Consider the following 22,962-nt stretch of genomic DNA (forward strand, 5'->3'; position numbering starts at 1 on the left):
AATCCAAAATGGGGTGACTTGTGGGGCTCTGACCAGGTTCTGTTACCCAGAATCCTTTGCAAACCTCAAAATTTGGCTAAAAAAAAACATGTTCCTCACATTTCTGTGGCAGAACGTTCTGGAATCTGAGAGGACCCACAAATTTCCTTCCACCCACCGTTCCCCCAAGTCTCCCGATAAAAATGATACCTCACTTGTGTGGGTAGGCCTAGCGCCCGCGACAGGAAATGCCCCAAAGCGCAACGTGGACACATCCCATTTTTTGAAAGAAAACAGAGGTGGTTTTTGTAAAGTGCCTACCTGTAGATTTTGGCCTCTAGCTCAGCCGGCACCTAGGGAAACCTACCAAACCTGTGAATTTTTGAAAACTAGAGACCTAGGGGAATCCAAGATGGGGTGACTTGTGGGGCTCTGACCAGGTTCTGTTACCCAGAATCCTTTGCAAACCTCAAAATTTGGCTAAAAAAACACATGTTCCTCACATTTCTGTGGCAGAACGTTCTGGAATCTGAGAGGAGCCACAAATTTCCTTCCACCCAGGGTTCCCCCTAGTCTCCCGATAAAAATGATACCTCACTTGTGTGGGTAGGACTAGCGCCCGCGACAGGAAATGCCCCAAAGCGCAACGTGGACACGTCTCATTTTTTTACAGAAAACAGAGGTGTTTTTTGTAAAGTGCCTACCTGTAGATTTTGGCCTCTAGCTCAGCCGGCACCTAGGGAAACCTACCAAACCTGTGCATTTTTTAAAACTAGAGACCTAGGGGAATCCAAGATGGGGTGACTTGTGGGGCTCTGAGCAGGTTCTGTTACCCAGAATCCTTTGCAAACCTCAAAATTTGGCTAAAAAAAAACATGTTCCTCACATTTCTGTGGCAGAACGTTCTGGAATCTGAGAGGAGCCACAAATTTCCTTCCACCCACCGTTCCCACAAGTCTCCCGATAAAAATGATACCTCACTTGTGTGGGTAGGCCTAGCGCCCGCGACAGGAAATGACCCAAAGCGCAACATGGACACATCCCATTTTTTGAAAGAAAACAGAGGTGTTTTTTGCAAAGTGCCTACCTGTAGATTTTGGCCTCTAGCTCAGCCGGCACCTAGGGAAACCTACCAAACCTGTGAATTTTTGAAAACTAGAGACCTAGGGGAATCCAAGATGGGGTGACTTGTGGGGCTCTGACCAGGTTCTGTTACCCAGAATCCTTTGCAAACCTTAAATTTGGCTAACAAAACACATGTTCCTCACATTTCTGTGGCAGAACGTTCTGGAATCTGAGAGGAGCCACAAATTTCCTTCCACCCAGGGTTCCCCCTAGTCTCCTGATAAAAATGATACCTCACTTGTGTGGGTAGGCCTAGCGCCCGCGACAGGAAATGCCCCAAAGCACAACGTGGACACATCCCATTTTTTGAAAGAAAACAGAGGTGTTTTTTGCAAAGTGCCTACCTGTGGATTTTGGCCTATAGCTCAGCCGGCACCTAGGGAAACCTACCAAACCTGTGCATTTTTGAAAACTAGAGACCTAGGGGAATCCAAGATGGGGTGACTTGTGGGCTCTGACCAGGTTCTGTTACCCAGAATCCTTTGCAAACCTCAAAATTTGGCTAAAAAAACACATGTTCCTCACATTTCTGTGGCAGAACGTTCTGGAATCTGAGAGGAGGCACAAATTTCCTTCCACCCAGCGTTCCCCCAAGTCTCCCGATAAAAATGATACCTCACTTGTGTGGGTAGGGCTAGCGCCCGCGACAGGAAATGCCGCAAAGCGCAACCTGAACACATCCCATTTTTTTAAAGAAAACAGAGGTGTTTTTTGCAAAGTGCCTACCTGTAGATTTTGGCCTCTAGCTCAGCCGGCACCTAGGGAAACCTACCAGACCTGTGCATTTTTGAAAACTAGAGACCTAGGGGAATCCAAGATGGGGTGACTTGTGGGCTCTGACCAGGTTCTGTTACCCAGAATCCTTTGCAAACCTCAAAATTTGGCTAAAAAAAACACATGTTCCTCACATTTCTGTGGCAGAAAGTTCTGGAATCTGAGAGGAAGCACAAATTTCCTTCCACCCAGCGTTCCCCCAAGTCTCCTGATAAAAATGATACCTCACTTGTGTGGGTAGGCCTAGCGCCCGCGACAGGAAATGCCCCAATGCGCAACGTGTACACATCCCATTTTTTGAAAGAAAACAGAGGTGTTTTTTGCAAAGTGCCTACCTGTAGATTTTGGCCTCTAGCTCAGCCGGCACCTAGGGAAACCTACCAAACCTGTGCATTTTTGAAAACTAGAAACCTAGGGGAATCCAAGATGGGGTGACTTGTGGGCTCTGACCAGGTTCTGTTACCCAGAATCCTTTGCAAACCTCAAAATCTGGCTAAAAAAACACAAGTTCCTCACATTTCTGTGGCAGAAAGTTCTGGAATCTGAGAGGAGGCACAAATTTCCTTCCACCCAGCGTTCTCCCAAGTCTCCCGATAAAAAACATAGCTCACTTGTGTGGGTAGGCCTAGCGCCCGCAACAGGAAATGCCCCAAAGCGAAACGTGGACAGATCCCATTTTTTGAAAGAAAACAGAGGTGTTTTTTGCAAAGTGCCTACCTGTAGATTTTGGCCTCTAGCTCAGCCGGCACCTAGGGAAACCTACCAAACCTGTGCATTTTTGAAAACTAGAGACCTAGGGGAATCCAAGATGGGGTGACTTGTGGACTCTGACCAGGTTCTGTTACCCAGAATCCTTTGCAAACCTCAAAATTTGGCTAAAAAAACATATGTTCCTCACATTTCTGTGGCAGAAAGTTCTGGAATCTGAGAGGAGACACAAATTTCCTTCCACCCAGCGTTCCCCCATGTCTCCCGATAAAAATGATACCTCACTTGTGTGGGTAGGCCTAGCGCCCGCGACAGGAAATGCCGCAAAGCGCAACGTGAACACATCCCATTTTTTGAAAGAAAACAGAGGTGTTTTTTGCAAAGTGCCTACCTGTAGATTTTGGCCTCTAGCTCAGCCGGCACCTAGGGAAACCTACCAAACCTGTGCATTTTGAAAACTAGAGACCTAGGGGAATCCAAGATGGGGTGACTTGTGGGGCTCTGACCAGGTTCTGTTACCCAGAATCCTTTGCAAACCTCAAAATTTGGCTAAAAAAAAACATGTTCCTCACATTTCTGTGGCAGAACGTTCTGGAATCTGAGAGGACCCACAAATTTCCTTCCACCCACCGTTCCCTCAAGTCTCCCAATAAAAATGATACCTCACTTGTGTGGGTAGGCCTAGCGCCCGCGACAGGAAATGCCCCAAAGCACAACGTGGACACATCCCATTTTTTGAAAGAAAACAGAGGTGTTTTTTGCAAAGTGCCTACCTGTGGATTTTGGCCTATAGCTCAGCCGGCACCTAGGGAAACCTACCAAACCTGTGCATTTTTGAAAACTAGAGACCTAGGGGAATCCAAGATGGGGTGACTTGTGGGCTCTGACCAGGTTCTGTTACCCAGAATCCTTTGCAAACCTCAGAATTTGGCTAAAAAAAAACATGTTCCTCACATTTCTGTGGCAGAACGTTCTGGAATCTGAGAGGAGGCACAAATTTCCTTCCACCCAGCGTTCCCCCAAGTCTCCTGATAAAAATGATACCTCACTTGTGTGGGTAGGCCTAGCGCCCGCGACAGGAAATGCCCCAAAGCGCAACGTGGACACATCCCATTTTTTGAAAGAAAACAGAGGTGTTTTTTGCAAAGTGCCTACCTGTAGATTTTGGCCTCTAGCTCAGCCGGCACCTAGGGAAACCTACCAAACCTGTGCATTTTTGAAAACTAGAGACCTAGGGGAATCCAAGATGGGGTGACTTGTGGGCTCTGACCAGGTTCTGTTACCCAGAATCCTTTGCAAACCTCAAAATTTGGCTAAAAAAACACATGTTCCTCACATTTCTGTGGCAGAATGTTCTGGAATCTGAGAGGAGGCACAAACTTCCTTCCACCCAGCGTTCTCCCAAGTCTCCCGATAAAAATGATAGCTCACTTGTGTGGGTAGGCCTAGCGCCCGCAACAGGAAATGCCCCAAAGCGAAACGTGGACAGATCCCATTTTTTGAAAGAAAACAGAGGTGTTTTTTGCAAAGTGCCTACCTGTAGATTTTGGCCTCTAGCTCAGCCGGCACCTAGGGAAACCTACCAAACCTGTGAATTTTTGAAAACTAGAGACCTAGGGGAATCCAAGATGGGGTGACTTGTGGGGCTCTGACCAGGTTCTGTTACCCAGAATCCTTTGCAAACCTCAAATTTGGCTAACAAAACACATGTTCCTCACATTTCTGTGGCAGAACGTTCTGGAATCTGAGAGGAGCCACAAATTTCCTTCCACCCAGGGTTCCCCCTAGTCTCCTGATAAAAATGATACCTCACTTGTGTGGGTAGGCCTAGCGCCCGCGACAGGAAATGCCCCAAAGCACAACGTGGACACATCCCATTTTTTGAAAGAAAACAGAGGTGTTTTTTGCAAAGTGCCTACCTGTGGATTTTGGCCTATAGCTCAGCCGGCACCTAGGGAAACCTACCAAACCTGTGCATTTTTGAAAACTAGAGACCTAGGGGAATCCAAGATGGGGTGACTTGAGGGCTCTGACCAGGTTCTGTTACCCAGAATCCTGTGCAAACCTCAAAATTTGGCTAAAAAAACACATGTTCCTCACATTTCTGTGGCAGAACGTTCTGGAATCTGAGAGGAGGCACAAATTTCCTTCCACCCAGCGTTCCCCCAAGTCTCCCGATAAAAATGATACCTCACTTGTGTGGGTAGGGCTAGCGCCCGCGACAGGAAATGCCGCAAAGCGCAACCTGAACACATCCCATTTTTTTAAAGAAAACAGAGGTGTTTTTTGCAAAGTGCATACCTGTAGATTTTGGCCTCTAGCTCAGCCGGCACCTAGGGAAACCTACCAGACCTGTGCATTTTTGAAAACTAGAGACCTAGGGGAATCCAAGATGGGGTGACTTGTGGGCTCTGACCAGGTTCTGTTACCCAGAATCCTTTGCAAACCTCAAAATTTGGCTAAAAAAAACACATGTTCCTCACATTTCTGTGGCAGAAAGTTCTGGAATCTGAGAGGAAGCCCAAATTTCCTTCCACCCAGCGTTCCCCCAAGTCTCCTGATAAAAATGATACCTCACTTGTGTGGGTAGGCCTAGCGCCCGCGACAGGAAATGCCCCAAAGCGCAACGTGGACACATCCCATTTTTTGAAAGAAAACAGAGGTGTTTTTTGCAAAGTGCCTACCTGTAGATTTTGGCCTCTAGCTCAGCCGGCACCTAGGGAAACCTACCAAACCTGTGCATTTTTGAAAACTAGAAACCTAGGGGAATCCAAGATGGGGTGACTTGTGGGCTCTGACCAGGTTCTGTTACCCAGAATCCTTTGCAAACCTCAAAATCTGGCTAAAAAAACACATGTTCCTCACATTTCTGTGGCAGAAAGTTCTGGAATCTGAGAAGAGGCACAAATTTCCTTCCACCCAGCGTTCTCCCAAGTCTCCCGATAAAAATGATAGCTCACTTGTGTGGGTAGGCCTAGCGCCCGCAACAGGAAATGCCCCAAAGCGAAACGTGGACAGATCCCATTTTTTGAAAGAAAACAGAGGTGTTTTTTGCAAAGTGCCTACCTGTAGATTTTGGCCTCTAGCTCAGCCGGCACCTAGGGAAACCTACCAAACCTGTGCATTTTTGAAAACTAGAGACCTAGGGGAATCCAAGATGGGGTGACTTGTGGACTCTGACCAGGTTCTGTTACCCAGAATCCTTTGCAAACCTCAAAATTTGGCTAAAAAAACATATGTTCCTCACATTTCTGTGGCAGAAAGTTCTGGAATCTGAGAGGAGACACAAATTTCCTTCCACCCAGCGTTCCCCCATGTCTCCCGATAAAAATGATACCTCACTTGTGTGGGTAGGCCTAGCGCCCGTGACAGGAAATGCCGCAAAGCGCAACGTGAACACATCCCATTTTTTGAAAGAAAACAGAGGTGTTTTTTGCAAAGTGCCTACCTGTAGATTTTGGCCTCTAGCTCAGCCGGCACCTAGGGAAACCTACCAAACCTGTGCATTTTTGAAAACTAGAGACCTAGGGGAATCCAAGATGGGGTGACTTGTGGGGCTCTGACCAGGTTCTGTTACCCAGAATCCTTTGCAAACCTCAAAATTTGGCTAAAAAAAAACATGTTCCTCACATTTCTGTGGCAGAACGTTCTGGAATCTGAGAGGACCCACAAATTTCCTTCCACCCACCGTTCCCCCAAGTCTCCCAATAAAAATGATACCTCACTTGTGTGGGTAGGCCTAGCGCCCGCGACAGGAAATGCCCCAAAGCACAACGTGGACACATCCCATTTTTTGAAAGAAAACAGAGGTGTTTTTTGCAAAGTGCCTACCTGTGGATTTTGGCCTATAGCTCAGCCGGCACCTAGGGAAACCTACCAAACCTGTGCATTTTTGAAAACTAGAGACCTAGGGGAATCCAAGATGGGGTGACTTGTGGGCTCTGACCAGGTTCTGTTACCCAGAATCCTTTGCAAACCTCAGAATTTGGCTAAAAAAAAACATGTTCCTCACATTTCTGTGGCAGAACGTTCTGGAATCTGAGAGGAGGCACAAATTTCCTTCCACCCAGCGTTCCCCCAAGTCTCCCGATAAAAATGATACCTCACTTGTGTGGGTAGGGCTAGCGCCCGCGACAGGAAATGCCGCAAAGCGCAACGTGAACACATCCCATTTTTTGAAAGAAAACAGAGGTGTTTTTTGCAAAGTGCCTACCTGTAGATTTTGGCCTCTAGCTCAGCCGGCACCTAGGGAAACCTACCAGACCTGTGCATTTTTGAAAACTAGAGACCTAGGGGAATCCAAGATGGGGTGACTTGTGGGCTCTGACCAGGTTCTGTTACCCAGAATCCTTTGCAAACCTCAAAATTTGGCTAAAAAAAACACATGTTCCTCACATTTCTGTGGCAGAAAGTTCTGGAATCTGAGAGGAAGCACAAATTTCCTTCCACCCAGCGTTCCCCCAAGTCTCCTGATAAAAATGATACCTCACTTGTGTGGGGAGGCCTAGCGCCCGCGACAGGAAATGCCCCAAAGCGCAACGTGGACACATCCCATTTTTTGAAAGAAAACAGAGGTGTTTTTTGCAAAGTGCCTACCTGTAGATTTTGGCCTCTAGCTCAGCCGGCACCTAGGGAAACCTACCAAACCTGTGCATTTTTGAAAACTAGAGACCTAGGGGAATCCAAGATGGGGTGACTTGTGGGCTCTGACCAGGTTCTGTTACCCAGAATCCTTTGCAAACCTCAAAATTTGGCTAAAAAAACACATGTTCCTCACATTTCTGTGGCAGAAAGTTCTGGAATCTGAGAGGAGGCACAAACTTCCTTCCACCCAGCGTTCTCCCAAGTCTCCCGATAAAAATGATAGCTCACTTGTGTGGGTAGGCCTAGCGCCCGCAACAGGAAATGCCCCAAAGCGAAACGTGGACAGATCCCATTTTTTGAAAGAAAACAGAGGTGTTTTTTGCAAAGTGCCTACCTGTAGATTTTGGCCTCTAGCTCAGCCGGCACCTAGGGAAACCTACCAAACCTGTGCATTTTTTAAAACTAGAGACCTAGGGGAATCCAAGATGGGGTGACTTGTGGACTCTGACCAGGTTCTGTTACCCAGAATCCTTTGCAAACCTCAAAATTTGGCTAAAAAAACACATGTTCCTCACATTTCTGTGGCAGAAAGTTCTGGAATCTGAGAGGAGACACAAATTTCCTTCCACCCAGCGTTCCCCCAAGTCTCCCGATAAAAATGATACCTCACTTGTGTGGGTAGGCCTAGCGCCCGCGACAGGAAATGCCACAAAGCGCAACGTGGACACATCCCATTTTTTGAAAGAAAACAGAGGTGTTTTTTGTGAACTGCCTACCTGTAGATTTTGGCCTCTAGCTCAGCCGGCACCTAGGGAAACCTACCAAACCTGTGCATTTTTGAAAACTAGAGACCTAGGGGAATCCAAGATGGGGTGACTTGTGGGGCTCTGACCAGGTTCTGTTACCCAGAATCCTTTGCAAACCTCAAAATTTGGCTAAACAAAAACATGTTCCTCACATTTCTGTGGCAGAACGTTCTGGAATCTGAGAGGAGGCACAAATTTCCTTCCACCCAGCGTTCCCCCAAGTCTCCCGATAAAAATGATACCTCACTTGTGTGGGTAGGGCTAGCGTCCGCGACAGGAAATGCCGCAAAGCGCAACGTGAACACATCCCATTTTTTGAAAGAAAACAGAGGTGTTTTTTGCAAAGTGCCTACCTGTAGATTTTGGCCTCTAGCTCAGCCGGCACCTAGGGAAACCTACCAGACCTGTGCATTTTTGAAAACTAGAGACCTAGGGGAATCCAAGATGGGGTGACTTGTGGGCTCTGACCAGGTTCTGTTACCCAGAATCCTTTGCAAACCTCAAAATTTGGCTAAAAAAAACACATGTTCCTCACATTTCTGTGGCAGAAAGTTCTGGAATCTGAGAGGAAGCACAAATTTCCTTCCACCCAGCGTTCCCCCAAGTCTCCTGATAAAAATGATACCTCACTTGTGTGGGTAGGCCTAGCGCCCGCGACAGGAAATGCCCCAAAGCGCAACGTGGACACATCCCATTTTTTGAAAGAAAACAGAGGTGTTTTTTGCAAAGTGCCTACCTGTAGATTTTGGCCTCTAGCTCAGCCGGCACCTAGGGAAACCTACCAAACCTGTGCATTTTTGAAAACTAGAGACCTAGGGGAATCCAAGATGGGGTGACTTGTGGGCTCTGACCAGGTTCTGTTACCCAGAATCCTTTGCAAACCTCAACATTTGGCTAAAAAAACACATGTTCCTCACATTTCTGTGGCAGAAAGTTCTGGAATCTGAGAGGAGGCACAAATTTCCTTCCACCCAGCGTTCTCCCAAGTCTCCCGATAAAAATGATAGCTCACTTGTGTGGGTAGGCCTAGCGCCCGCAACAGGAAATGCCCCAAAGCGAAACGTGGACAGATCCCATTTTTTGAAAGAAAACAGAGGTGTTTTTTGCAAAGTGCCTACCTGTAGATTTTGGCCTCTAGCTCAGCCGGCACCTAGGGAAACCTACCAAACCTGTGCATTTTTGAAAACTAGAGACCTAGGGGAATCCAAGATGGGGTGACTTGTGGACTCTGACCAGGTTCTGTTACCCAGAATCCTTTGCAAACCTCAAAATTTGGCTAAAAAAACACATGTTCCTCACATTTCTGTGGCAGAAAGTTCTGGAATCTGAGAGGAGACACAAATTTCCTTCCACCCAGCGTTCCCCCAAGTCTCCCGATAAAAATGATACCTCACTTGTGTGGGTAGGCCTAGCGCCCGCGACAGGAAATGCCACAAAGCGCAACGTGGACAAATCCCATTTTTTGAAAGAAAACAGAGGTTTTTTTTGTAAACTGCCTACCTGTAGATTTTGGCCTCTAGCTCAGCCGGCACCTAGGGAAACCTACCAAACCTGTGCATTTTTGAAAACTAGAGACCTAGGGGAATCCAAGATGGGGTGACTTGTGGGGCTCTGACCAGGTTCTGTTACCCAGAATCCTTTGCAAACCTCAAAATTTGGCTAAAAAAAACATGTTCCTCACATTTCTGTGGCAGAACGTTCTGGAATCTGAGAGGAGCCACAAATTTCCTTCCACCCACCGTTCCCCCAAGTCTCCCGATAAAAATGATACCTCACTTGTGTGGGTAGGCCTAGCGCCCGCGACAGGAAATGCCCCAAAGCGCAACGTGGACACATCCCATTTTTTGAAAGAAAACAGAGGTGGTTTTTGTAAAGTGCCTACCTGTAGATTTTGGCCTCTAGCTCAGCCGGCACCTAGGGAAACCTACCAAACCTGTGAATTTTTGAAAACTAGAGACCTAGGGGAATCCAAGATGGGGTGACTTGTGGGGCTCTGACCAGGTTCTGTTACCCAGAATCCTTTGCAAACCTCAAAATTTGGCTAAAAAAACACATGTTCCTCACATTTCTGTGGCAGAACGTTCTGGAATCTGAGAGGAGCCACAAATTTCCTTCCACCCAGGGTTCCCCCTAGTCTCCAGATAAAAATGATACCTCACTTGTGTGGGTAGGACTAGCGCCCGCGACAGGAAATGCCCCAAAGCGCAACGTGGACACGTCTCATTTTTTTACAGAAAACAGAGGTGTTTTTTGTAAAGTGCCTACCTGTAGATTTTGGCCTCTAGCTCAGCCGGCACCTAGGGAAACCTACCAAACCTGTGCACTTTTTAAAACTAGAGACCTAGGGGAATCCAAGATGGGGTGACTTGTGGGGCTCTGAGCAGGTTCTGTTACCCAGAATCCTTTGCAAACCTCAAAATTTGGCTAAAAAAAAACATGTTCCTCACATTTCTGTGGCAGAACGTTCTGGAATCTGAGAGGAGCCACAAATTTCCTTCCACCCACCGTTCCCACAAGTCTCCCGATAAAAATGATACCTCACTTGTGTGGGTAGGCCTAGCGCCCGCGACAGGAAATGACCCAAAGCGCAACATGGACACATCCCATTTTTTGAAAGAAAACAGAGGTGTTTTTTGCAAAGTGCCTACCTGTAGATTTTGGCCTCTAGCTCAGCCGGCACCTAGGGAAACCTACCAAACCTGTGCATTTTTGAAAACTAGAGACCTAGGGGAATCCAAGATGGGGTGACTTGTGGACTCTGACCAGGTTCTGTTACCCAGAATCCTTTGCAAACCTCAAAATTTGGCTAAAAAAACACATGTTCCTCACATTTCTGTGGCAGAAAGTTCTGGAATCTGAGAAGAGGCACAAATTTCCTTCCACCCAGCGTTCTCCCAAGTCTCCCGATAAAAATGATAGCTCACTTGTGTGGGTAGGCCTAGCGCCCGCAACAGGAAATGCCCCAAAGCGAAACGTGGACAGATCCCATTTTTTGAAAGAAAACAGAGGTGTTTTTTGCAAAGTGCCTACCTGTAGATTTTGGCCTCTAGCTCAGCCGGCACCTAGGGAAACCTACCAAACCTGTGCATTTTTGAAAACTAGAGACCTAGGGGAATCCAAGATGGGGTGACTTGTGGACTCTGACTAGGTTCTGTTACCCAGAATCCTTTGCAAACCTCAAAATTTGGCTAAAAAAACATATGTTCCTCACATTTCTGTGGCAGAAAGTTCTGGAATCTGAGAGGAGACACAAATTTCCTTCCACCCAGCGTTCCCCCATGTCTCCCGATAAAAATGATACCTCACTTGTGTGGGTAGGCCTAGCGCCCGTGACAGGAAATGCCGCAAAGCGCAACGTGAACACATCCCATTTTTTGAAAGAAAACAGAGGTGTTTTTTGCAAAGTGCCTACCTGTAGATTTTGGCCTCTAGCTCAGCCGGCACCTAGGGAAACCTACCAAACCTGTGCATTTTTGAAAACTAGAGACCTAGGGGAATCCAAGATGGGGTGACTTGTGGGGCTCTGACCAGGTTCTGTTACCCAGAATCCTTTGCAAACCTCAAAATTTGGCTAAAAAAAAACATGTTCCTCACATTTCTGTGGCAGAACGTTCTGGAATCTGAGAGGACCCACAAATTTCCTTCCACCCACCGTTCCCCCAAGTCTCCCAATAAAAATGATACCTCACTTGTGTGGGTAGGCCTAGCGCCCGCGACAGGAAATGCCCCAAAGCGCAACGTGGACACATCTCATTTTTTGACAGAAAACAGAGGTGTTTTTTGTAAAGTGCCTACCTGTAGATTTTGGCCTCTAGCTCAGCCGGCACCTAGGGAAACCTACCCCACCTGTGAATTTTTGAAAACTAGAGACCAAGGGGAATCCAAGATGGGGTGACTTGTGGGGCTCTGACCAGGTTCTGTTACCCAGAATCCTTTGCAAACCTCAAAATTTGGCTAAAAAAAACATGTTCCTCACATTTCTGTGGCAGAACGTTCTGGAATCTGAGAGGAGCCACAAATTTCCTTCCACCCAGGGTTCCCCCTAGTCTCCCGATAAAAATGATACCTCACTTGTGTGGGTAGGACTAGTGCCCGCGACAGGAAATGCCCCAAAGCGCAACGTGGACACATCTCATTTTTTGACAGAAAACAGAGGTGTTTTTTGTAAAGTGCCTACCTGTAGATTTTGGCCTCTAGCTCAGCCGGCACCTAGGGAAACCTACCCCACCTGTGAATTTTTGAAAACTAGAGACCAAGGGGAATCCAAGATGGGGTGACTTGTGGGGCTCTGACCAGGTTCTGTTACCCAGAATCCTTTGCAAACCTCAAAATTTGGCTAAAAAAAACATGTTCCTCACATTTCTGTGGCAGAACGTTCTGGAATCTGAGAGGAGCCACAAATTTCCTTCCACCCACCGTTCCCACAAGTCTCCCGATAAAAATGATACCTCACTTGTGTGGGTAGGCCTAGCGCCCGCGACAGGAAATGACCCAAAGCGCAACATGGACACATCCCATTTTTTGAAAGAAAACAGAGGTGTTTTTTGCAAAGTGCCTACCTGTAGATTTTGGCCTCTAGCTCAGCCGGCACCTAGGGAAACCTACCAAACCTGTGAATTTTTGAAAACTAGAGACCTAGGGGAATCCAAGATGGGGTGACTTGTGGGGCTCTGACCAGGTTCTGTTACCCAGAATCCTTTGCAAACCTCAAATTTGGCTAACAAAACACATGTTCCTCACATTTCTGTGGCAGAACGTTCTGGAATCTGAGAGGAGCCACAAATTTCCTTCCACCCAGGGTTCCCCCAAGTCTCCCGATAAAAATGATACCTCACTTGTGTGGGTAGGACTAGCGCCCGCGACAGGAAATGCACCAAAGCGCAACGTGGACACATCTCATTTTTTGGCAGAAAACAGAGGTGTTTTTTGTAAAGTGCCTACCTGTAGATTTTGGCCTCTAGCTCAGCCGGCACCTAGGGAAACCTACCAAACCTGTGCATTTTTGAAAACTAGAAACCTAGGGGAATCCAAGATGGGGTGACTTGTGGGGCTCTGACCAGGTTCTGTTACCCAGAATCCTTTGCAAACCTCAAAATTAGGCTAAAAAAAAACATGTTCCTCACATTTCTGTGGCAGAACGTTCTGGAATCTGAGAGGAGCCATAAATTTCCTTCCACCCACCGTTCCCCCAAGTCTCCCGATAAAAATGATACCTCACTTGTGTGGGTAGGCCTAGCGCCCGCGACAGGAAATGCCCCAAAGCGCAACGTGGACACATCCCATTTTTTGAAAGAAAACAGAGGAGTTTTTAGCAAAGTGCCTACCTGTAGATTTTGGCCTCTAGCTCAGCCGGCACCTAGGGAAACCTACCAAACCTGTGCATTTTTGAAAACTAGAGACCTAGGGGAATCCAACATGGGGTGACTTGTGGGCTCTGACCAGGTTCTGTTACCCAGAATCCTTTGCAAACCTCAAAATTTGGCTAAAAAAACACATGTTCCTCACATTTCTGTGGCAGAAAGTTCTGGAATCTGAGAGGAGGCACAAATTTCCTTCCACCCAGCGTTCCCCCAAGTCTCCCGATAAAAATGATAGCTCACTTGTGTGGGTAGGCCTAGCGCCCGCGACAGGAAATGCCACAAAGCGCAACGTGGACAGATCCCATTTTTTGAAAGAAAAAAGAGGTGTTTTTTGCAAAGTGCCTACCTGTAGATTTTGGCCTCTAGCTCAGCCGGCACTTAGGGAAACCTACCAAACCTGTGCATTTTTGAAAACTAGAGACCTAGGGGAATCCAAGATGGGGTGACTTGTGGGCTCTGACCAGGTTCTGTTACCCAGAATCCTTTGCAAACTTCAAAATTTGGCTAAAAAAACACATGTTCCTCACATTTCTGTGGCAGAACGTTCTGGAATCTGAGAGGAGGCACAAATTTCCTTCCACCCAGCGTTCCCCCAAGTCTCCCGATAAAAATGATACCTCACTTGTGTGGGTAGGCCTAGCGCCCGCGACAGGAAATGCCCCAAAGCGCAACGTGGACACATCCCATTTTTTGAAAGAAAACAGAGGTGTTTTTTGTAAAGTGCCTACCTGTAGATTTTGGCCTCTAGCTCAGCCGGCACCTAGGGAAACCTACCAAACCTGTGCATTTTTTAAAACTAGAGACCTAGGGGAATCCAAGATGGGGTGACTTGTGGGGCTCTGAGCAGGTTCTGTTACCCAGAATCCTTTGCAAACCTCAAAATTTGGCTAAAAAAAACATGTTCCTCACATTTCTGTGGCAGAACGTTCTGGAATCTGAGAGGAGCCACAAATTTCCTTCCACCCACCGTTCCCACAAGTCTCCCGATAAAAATGATACCTCACTTGTGTGGGTAGGACTAGCGCCCGCGACAGGAAATGCACCAAAGCGCAACGTGGACACATCTCATTTTTTGGCAGAAAACAGAGGTGTTTTTTGTAAAGTGCCTACCTGTAGATTTTGGCCTCTAGCTCAGCCGGCACCTAGGGAAACCTACCAAACCTGTGCATTTTTGAAAACTAGAAACCTAGGGGAATCCAAGATGGGGTGACTTGTGGGGCTCTGACCAGGTTCTGTTACCCAGAATCCTTTGCAAACCTCAAAATTAGGCTAAAAAAAAACATGTTCCTCACATTTCTGTGGCAGAACGTTCTGGAATCTGAGAGGAGCCATAAATTTCCTTCCACCCACCGTTCCCCCAAGTCTCCCGATAAAAATGATACCTCACTTGTGTGGGTAGGCCTAGCGCCCGCGACAGGAAATGCCCCAAAGCGCAACGTGGACACATCCCATTTTTTGAAAGAAAACAGAGGAGTTTTTAGCAAAGTGCCTACCTGTAGATTTTGGCCTCTAGCTCAGCCGGCACCTAGGGAAACCTACCAAACCTGTGCATTTTTGAAAACTAGAGACCTAGGGGAATCCAACATGGGGTGACTTGTGGGCTCTGACCAGGTTCTGTTACCCAGAATCCTTTGCAAACCTCAAAATTTGGCTAAAAAAACACATGTTCCTCACATTTCTGTGGCAGAAAGTTCTGGAATCTGAGAGGAGGCACAAATTTCCTTCCACCCAGCGTTCCCCCAAGTCTCCCGATAAAAATGATAGCTCACTTGTGTGGGTAGGCCTAGCGCCCGCGACAGGAAATGCCACAAAGCGCAACGTGGACAGATCCCATTTTTTGAAAGAAAAAAGAGGTGTTTTTTGCAAAGTGCCTACCTGTAGATTTTGGCCTCTAGCTCAGCCGGCACTTAGGGAAACCTACCAAACCTGTGCATTTTTGAAAACTAGAGACCTAGGGGAATCCAAGATGGGGTGACTTGTGGGCTCTGACCAGGTTCTGTTACCCAGAATCCTTTGCAAACTTCAAAATTTGGCTAAAAAAACACATGTTCCTCACATTTCTGTGGCAGAACGTTCTGGAATCTGAGAGGAGGCACAAATTTCCTTCCACCCAGCGTTCCCCCAAGTCTCCCGATAAAAATGATACCTCACTTGTGTGGGTAGGCCTAGCGCCCGCGACAGGAAATGCCCCAAAGCGCAACGTGGACACATCCCATTTTTTGAAAGAAAACAGAGGTGTTTTTTGTAAAGTGCCTACCTGTAGATTTTGGCCTCTAGCTCAGCCGGCACCTAGGGAAACCTACCAAACCTGTGCATTTTTTAAAACTAGAGACCTAGGGGAATCCAAGATGGGGTGACTTGTGGGGCTCTGAGCAGGTTCTGTTACCCAGAATCCTTTGCAAACCTCAAAATTTGGCTAAAAAAAACATGTTCCTCACATTTCTGTGGCAGAACGTTCTGGAATCTGAGAGGAGCCACAAATTTCCTTCCACCCACCGTTCCCTCAAGTCTCCCGATAAAAATGATACCTCACTTGTGTGGGTAGGCCTAGCGCCCGCGACAGGAAATGCCCCAAAGCGCAACGTGGACACATCCCATTTTTTGAAAGAAAACAGAGGTGTTTTTTGCAAAGTGCCTACCTGTAGATTTTGGCCTCTAGCTCTGCCGGCACCTAGGGAAACCTACCAAACCTGTGAATTTTTGAAAACTAGAGACCTAGGGGAATCCAAGATGGGGTGACTTGTGGGGCTCTGACCAGGTTCTGTTACCCAGAATCCTTTGCAAACCTCAAATTTGGCTAACAAAACACATGTTCCTCACATTTCTGTGGCAGAACGTTCTGGAATCTGAGAGGAGCCACAAATTTCCTTCCACCCAGGGTTCCCCCTAGTCTCCCGATAAAAATGATACCTCACTTGTGTGGGTAGGACTAGCGCCCGCGACAGGAAATGCCCCAAAGCGCAACGTGGACACATCTCATTTTTTGACAGAAAACAGAGGTGTTTTTTGTAAAGTGCCTACCTGTAGATTTTGGCCTCTAGCTCAGCCGGCACCTAGGGAAACCTACCAAACCTGTGCATTTTTGAAAACTAGAGACCTAGGGGAATCCAAGATGGGGTGACTTGTGGGGCTCTGACCAGGTTCTGTTACCCAGAATCCTTTGCAAACCTCAAAATTTGGCAAAAAAAAAACATGTTCCTCACATTTCTGTGGCAGAACGTTCTGGAATCTGAGAGGAGGCACAAATTTCCTTCCACCCAGCGTTCCCCCAAGTCTCCCGATAAAAATGATACCTCACTTGTGTGGGTAGGGCTAGCGCCCGCGACAGGAAATGCCGCAAAGCGCAACGTGAACACATCCCATTTTTTTAAAGAAAACAGAGGTGTTTTTTGCAAAGTGCCTACCTGTAGATTTTGGCCTCAAGCTCAGCCGGCACCTAGGGAAACCTACCAGTCCTGTGCATTTTTGAAAACTAGAGACCTAGGGGAATCCAAGATGGGGTGACTTGTGGGCTCTGACCAGGTTCTGTTACCCAGAATCCTTTGCAAACCTCAAAATTTGGCTAAAAAAAACACATGTTCCTCACATTTCTGTGGCAGAAAGTTCTGGAATCTGAGAGGAAGCACAAATGTCCTTCCACCCAGCGTTCCCCCAAGTCTCCTGATAAAAATGATACCTCACTTGTGTGGGTAGGCCTAGCACCCGCGACAGGAAATGCCCCAAAGCGCAACGTGGACACATCCCATTTTTTGAAAGAAAACAGAGGTGTTTTTTGCAAAGTGCCTACCTGTAGATTTTGGCCTCTAGCTCATCCGGCACCTAGGGAAACCTACCAAACCTGTGCATTTTTGAAAACTAGAGACCTAGGGGAATCCAAGATGGGGTGACTTGTGGGCTCTGACCAGGTTCTGTTACCCAGAATCCTTTGCAAACCTCAAAATTTGGCTAAAAAAACACATGTTCCTCACATTTCTGTGGCAGAAAGTTCTGGAATCTGAGAGGAGGCACAAATTTCCTTCCACCCAGCGTTCTCCCAAGTCTCCCGATAAAAATGATAGCTCACTTGTGTGGGTAGGCCTAGCGCCCGCAACAGGAAATGCCCCAAAGCGAAACGTGGACAGATCCCATTTTTTGAAAGAAAACAGAGGTGTTTTTTGCAAAGTGCCTACCTGTAGATTTTGGCCTCTAGCTCAGCCGGCACCTAGGGAAACCTACCAAACCTGTGCATTTTTGAAAACTAGAGACCTAGGGGAATCCAAGATGGGGTGACTTGTGGACTCTGACCAGGTTCTGTTACCCAGAATCCTTTGCAAACCTCAAAATTTGGCTAAAAAAACAAATGTTCCTCACATTTCTGTGGCAGAAAGTTCTGGAATCTGAGAGGAGACACAAATTTCCTTCCACCCAGCGTTCCCCCAAGTCTCCCGATAAAAATGATACCTCACTTGTGTGGGTAGGCCTAGCGCCCGCGACAGGAAATGTCACAAAGCGCAACGTGGACACATCCCATTTTTTGAAAGAAAACAGAGGTGTTTTTTGCAAAGTGCCTACCTGTGGATTTTGGCTTTTAGCTCAGCCGGCACCTAGGGAAACCTACCAAACCTGTGCATTTTTGAAAACTAGAGACCTAGGGGAATCCAAGATGGGGTGACTTGTGGGCTCTGACCAGGTTCTGTTACCCAGAATCCTTTGCAAACCTCAAAATTTGGCTAAAAAAACACATGTTCCTCACATTTCTGTGGCAGAACGTTCTGGAATCTGAGAGGAGGCACAAATTTCCTTCCACCCAGCGTTCCCCCAAGTCTCCCGATAAAAATGATACCTCACTTGTGTGGGTAGGGCTAGCGCCCGCGACAGGAAATGCCGCAAAGCACAACCTGAACACATCCCATTTTTTAAAAGAAAACAGAGGTGTTTTTTGCAAAGTGCCTACCTGTAGATTTTAGCCTCTAGCTCAGCCGGCACCTAGGGAAACCTACCAAACCTGTGCATTTTTGAAAACTAGAGACCTAGGGGAATCCAAGATGGGGTGACTTGTGGGACTCTGACCAGGTTCTGTTACCCAGAATCCTTTGCAAACCTCAAAATTTGGCTAAAAAAAACATGTTCCTCACATTTCTGTGGCAGAACGTTCTGGAATCTGAGAGGAGCCACAAATTTCCTTCCACCCACCGTTCCCTCAAGTCTCCCGATAAAAATTATACCTCACTTGTGTGGGTAGGCCTAGCGCCCGCGACAGGAAATGCCCCAAAGCGCAACGTGGACACATCCCATTTTTTGAAAGAAAACAGAGGTGTTTTTTGCAAAGTGCCTACCTGTAGATTTTGGCCTCTAGCTCAGCCGGCACCTAGGGAAACCTACCAAACCTGTGAATTTTTGAAAACTAGAGACCTAGGGGAATCCAAGATGGGGTGACTTGTGGGCTCTGACCAGGTTCTGTTACCCAGAATCCTTTGCAAACCTCAAAATTTGGCTAAAAAAACACATGTTCCTCACATTTCTGTGGCAGAACGTTCTGGAATCTGAGAGGAGGCACAAATTTCCTTCCACCCAGCGTTCCCCCAAGTCTCCCGATAAAAATGATACCTCACTTGTGTGGGTAGGCCTAGCGCCCGCGACAGGAAATGCCCCAAAGCGCAACGTGGACACATCCCATTTTTTGAAAGAAAACAGAGGTGTTTTTTGTAAAGTGCCTACCTGTAGATTTTGGCCTCTAGCTCAGCCGGCACCTAGGGAAACCTACCAAACCTGTGCATTTTTTAAAACTAGAGACCTAGGGGAATCCAAGATGGGGTGACTTGTGGGGCTCTGAGCAGGTTCTGTTACCCAGAATCCTTTGCAAACCTCAAAATTTGGCTAAAAAAAACATGTTCCTCACATTTCTGTGGCAGAACGTTCTGGAATCTGAGAGGAGCCACAAATTTCCTTCCACCCACCGTTCCCTCAAGTCTCCCGATAAAAATGATACCTCACTTGTGTGGGTAGGCCTAGCGCCCGCGACAGGAAATGCCCCAAAGCGCAACGTGGACACATCCCATTTTTTGAAAGAAAACAGAGGTGTTTTTTGCAAAGTGCCTACCTGTAGATTTTGGCCTCTAGCTCAGCCGGCACCTAGGGAAACCTACCAAACCTGTGAATTTTTGAAAACTAGAGACCTAGGGGAATCCAAGATGGGGTGACTTGTGGGGCTCTGACCAGGTTCTGTTACCCAGAATCCTTTGCAAACCTCAAATTTGGCTAACAAAACACATGTTCCTCACATTTCTGTGGCAGAACGTTCTGGAATCTGAGAGGAGCCACAAATTTCCTTCCACCCAGGGTTCCCCCTAGTCTCCCGATAAAAATGATACCTCACTTGTGTGGGTAGGACTAGCGCCCGCGACAGGAAATGCCCCAAAGCGCAACGTGGACACATCTAATTTTTTGACAGAAAACAGAGGTGTTTTTTGTAAAGTGCCTACCTGTAGATTTTGGCCTCTAGCTCAGCCGGCACCTAGGGAAACCTACCAAACCTGTGCATTTTTGAAAACTAGAGACCTAGGGGAATCCAAGATGGGGTGACTTGTGGGGCTCTGACCAGGTTCTGTTACCCAGAATCCTTTGCAAACCTCAAAATTTGGCAAAAAAAAAAACATGTTCCTCACATTTCTGTGGCAGAACGTTCTGGAATCTGAGAGGAGGCACAAATTTCCTTCCACCCAGCGTTCCCCCAAGTCTCCCGATAAAAATGATACCTCACTTGTGTGGGTAGGGCTAGCGCCCGCGACAGGAAATGCCGCAAAGCGCAACGTGAACACATCCCATTTTTTGAAAGAAAACAGAGGTGTTTTTTGCAAAGTGCCTACCTGTAGATTTTGGCCTCAAGCTCAGCCGGCACCTAGGGAAACCTACCAGTCCTGTGCATTTTTGAAAACTAGAGACCTAGGGGAATCCAAGATGGGGTGACTTGTGGGCTCTGACCAGGTTCTGTTACCCAGAATCCTTTGCAAACCTCAAAATTTGGCTAAAAAAAAACACATGTTCCTCACATTTCTGTGGCAGAAAGTTCTGGAATCTGAGAGGAAGCACAAATGTCCTTCCACCCAGCGTTCCCCCAAGTCTCCTGATAAAAATGAGACCTCACTTGTGTGGGTAGGCCTAGCGCCCGCGACAGGAAATGCCCCAAAGCGCAACGTGGACACATCCCATTTTTTGAAAGAAAACAGAGGTGTTTTTTGCAAAGTGCCTACCTGTAGATTTTGGCCTCTAGCTCAGCCGGCACCTAGGGAAACCTACCAAACCTGTGCATTTTTGAAAACTAGAGACCTAGGGGAATCCAAGATGGGGTGACTTGTGGGCTCTGACCAGGTTCTGTTACCCAGAATCCTTTGCAAACCTCAAAATTTGGCTAAAAAAACACATGTTCCTCACATTTCTGTGGCAGAAAGTTCTGGAATCTGAGAGGAGGCACAAATTTCCTTCCACCCAGCGTTCTCCCAAGTCTCCCGATAAAAATGATAGCTCACTTGTGTGGGTAGGCCTAGCGCCCGCAACAGGAAATGCCCCAAAGCGAAACGTGGACAGATCCCATTTTTTGAAAGAAAACAGAGGTGTTTTTTGCAAAGTGCCTACCTGTAGATTTTGGCCTCTAGCTCAGCCGGCACCTAGGGAAACCTACCAAACCTGTGCATTTTTGAAAACTAGAGACCTAGGGGAATCCAAGATGGGGTGACTTGTGGACTCTGACCAGGTTCTGTTACCCAGAATCCTTTGCAAACCTCAAAATTTGGCTAAAAAAACAAATGTTCCTCACATTTCTGTGGCAGAAAGTTCTGGAATCTGAGAGGAGACACAAATTTCCTTCCACCCAGCGTTCCCCCAAGTCTCCCGATAAAAATGATACCTCACTTGTGTGTGTAGGCCTAGCGCCCGCGACAGGAAATGTCACAAAGCGCAACGTGGACACATCCCATTTTTTGAAAGAAAACAGAGGTGTTTTTTGCAAAGTGCCTACCTGTGGATTTTGGCCTATAGCTCAGCCGGCACCTAGGGAAACCTACCAAACCTGTGCATTTTTGAAAACTAGAGACCTAGGGGAATCCAAGATGGGGTGACTTGTGGGCTCTGACCAGGTTCTGTTACCCAGAATCCTTTGCAAACCTCAAAATTTGGCTAAAAAAAACACATGTTCCTCACATTTCTGTGGCAGAACGTTCTGGAATCTGAGAGGAGGCACAAATTTCCTTCCACCCAGCGTTCCCCCAAGTCTCCCGATAAAAATGATACCTCACTTGTGTGGGTAGGGCTAGCGCCCGCGACAGGAAATGCCGCAAAGCGCAACCTGAACACATCCCATTTTTTTAAAGAAAACAGAGGTGTTTTTTGCAAAGTGCCTACCTGTAGATTTTAGCCTCTAGCTCAGCCGGCACCTAGGGAAACCTACCAAACCTGTGCATTTTTGAAAACTAGAGACCTAGGGGAATCCAAGATGGGGTGACTTGTGGGACTCTGACCAGGTTCTGTTACCCAGAATCCTTTGCAAACCTCAAAATTTGGCTAAAAAAAAACATGTTCCTCACATTTCTGTGGCAGAACGTTCTGGAATCTGAGAGAACCCACAAATTTCCTTCCACCCAGCGTTCCTCCAAGTCTCCCGATAAAAATGATACCTCACTTGTGTGAGTAGGCCTAGCGCCCGTGACAGGAAATGCCACAAAGCACAACGTGGACACATCCCATTTTTTGAAAGAAAACAGAGGTGTTTTTTGCAAAGTGCCTACCTGTGGATTTTGGCTTTTAGCTCAGCCGGCACCTAGGGAAACCTACCAAACCTGTGCATTTTTGAAAACTAGAGACCTAGGGGAATCCAAGATGGGGTGACTTGTGGGCTCTGACCAGGTTCTGTTACCCAGAATCCTTTGCAAACCTCAAAATTTGGCTAAAAAAACACATGTTCCTCACATTTCTGTGGCAGAACGTTCTGGAATCTGAGAGGAGGCACAAATTTCCTTCCACCCAGCGTTCCCCCAAGTCTCCCGATAAAAATGATACCTCACTTGTGTGGGTAGGGCTAGCGCCCGCGACAGGAAATGCCGCAAAGCACAACCTGAACACATCCCATTTTTTTAAAGAAAACAGAGGTGTTTTTTGCAAAGTGCCTACCTGTAGATTTTAGCCTCTAGCTCAGCCGGCACCTAGGGAAACCTACCAAACCTGTGCATTTTTGAAAACTAGAGACCTAGGGGAATCCAAGATGGGGTGACTTGTGGGACTCTGACCAGGTTCTGTTACCCAGAATCCTTTGCAAACCTCAAAATTTGGCTAAAAAAAACATGTTCCTCACATTTCTGTGGCAGAACGTTCTGGAATCTGAGAGGAGCCACAAATTTCCTTCCACCCACCGTTCCCTCAAGTCTCCCGATAAAAATTATACCTCACTTGTGTGGGTAGGCCTAGCGCCCGCGACAGGAAATGCCCCAAAGCGCAACGTGGACACATCCCATTTTTTGAAAGAAAACAGAGGTGTTTTTTGCAAAGTGCCTACCTGTAGATTTTGGCCTCTAGCTCAGCCGGCACCTAGGGAAACCTACCAAACCTGTGAATTTTTGAAAACTAGAGACCTAGGGGAATCCAAGATGGGGTGACTT

This window comes from Pleurodeles waltl, chromosome 5 (genome assembly GCF_031143425.1).
Source record: "Pleurodeles waltl isolate 20211129_DDA chromosome 5, aPleWal1.hap1.20221129, whole genome shotgun sequence".
NCBI classification, from domain to species: domain Eukaryota; kingdom Metazoa; phylum Chordata; class Amphibia; order Caudata; family Salamandridae; genus Pleurodeles; species Pleurodeles waltl.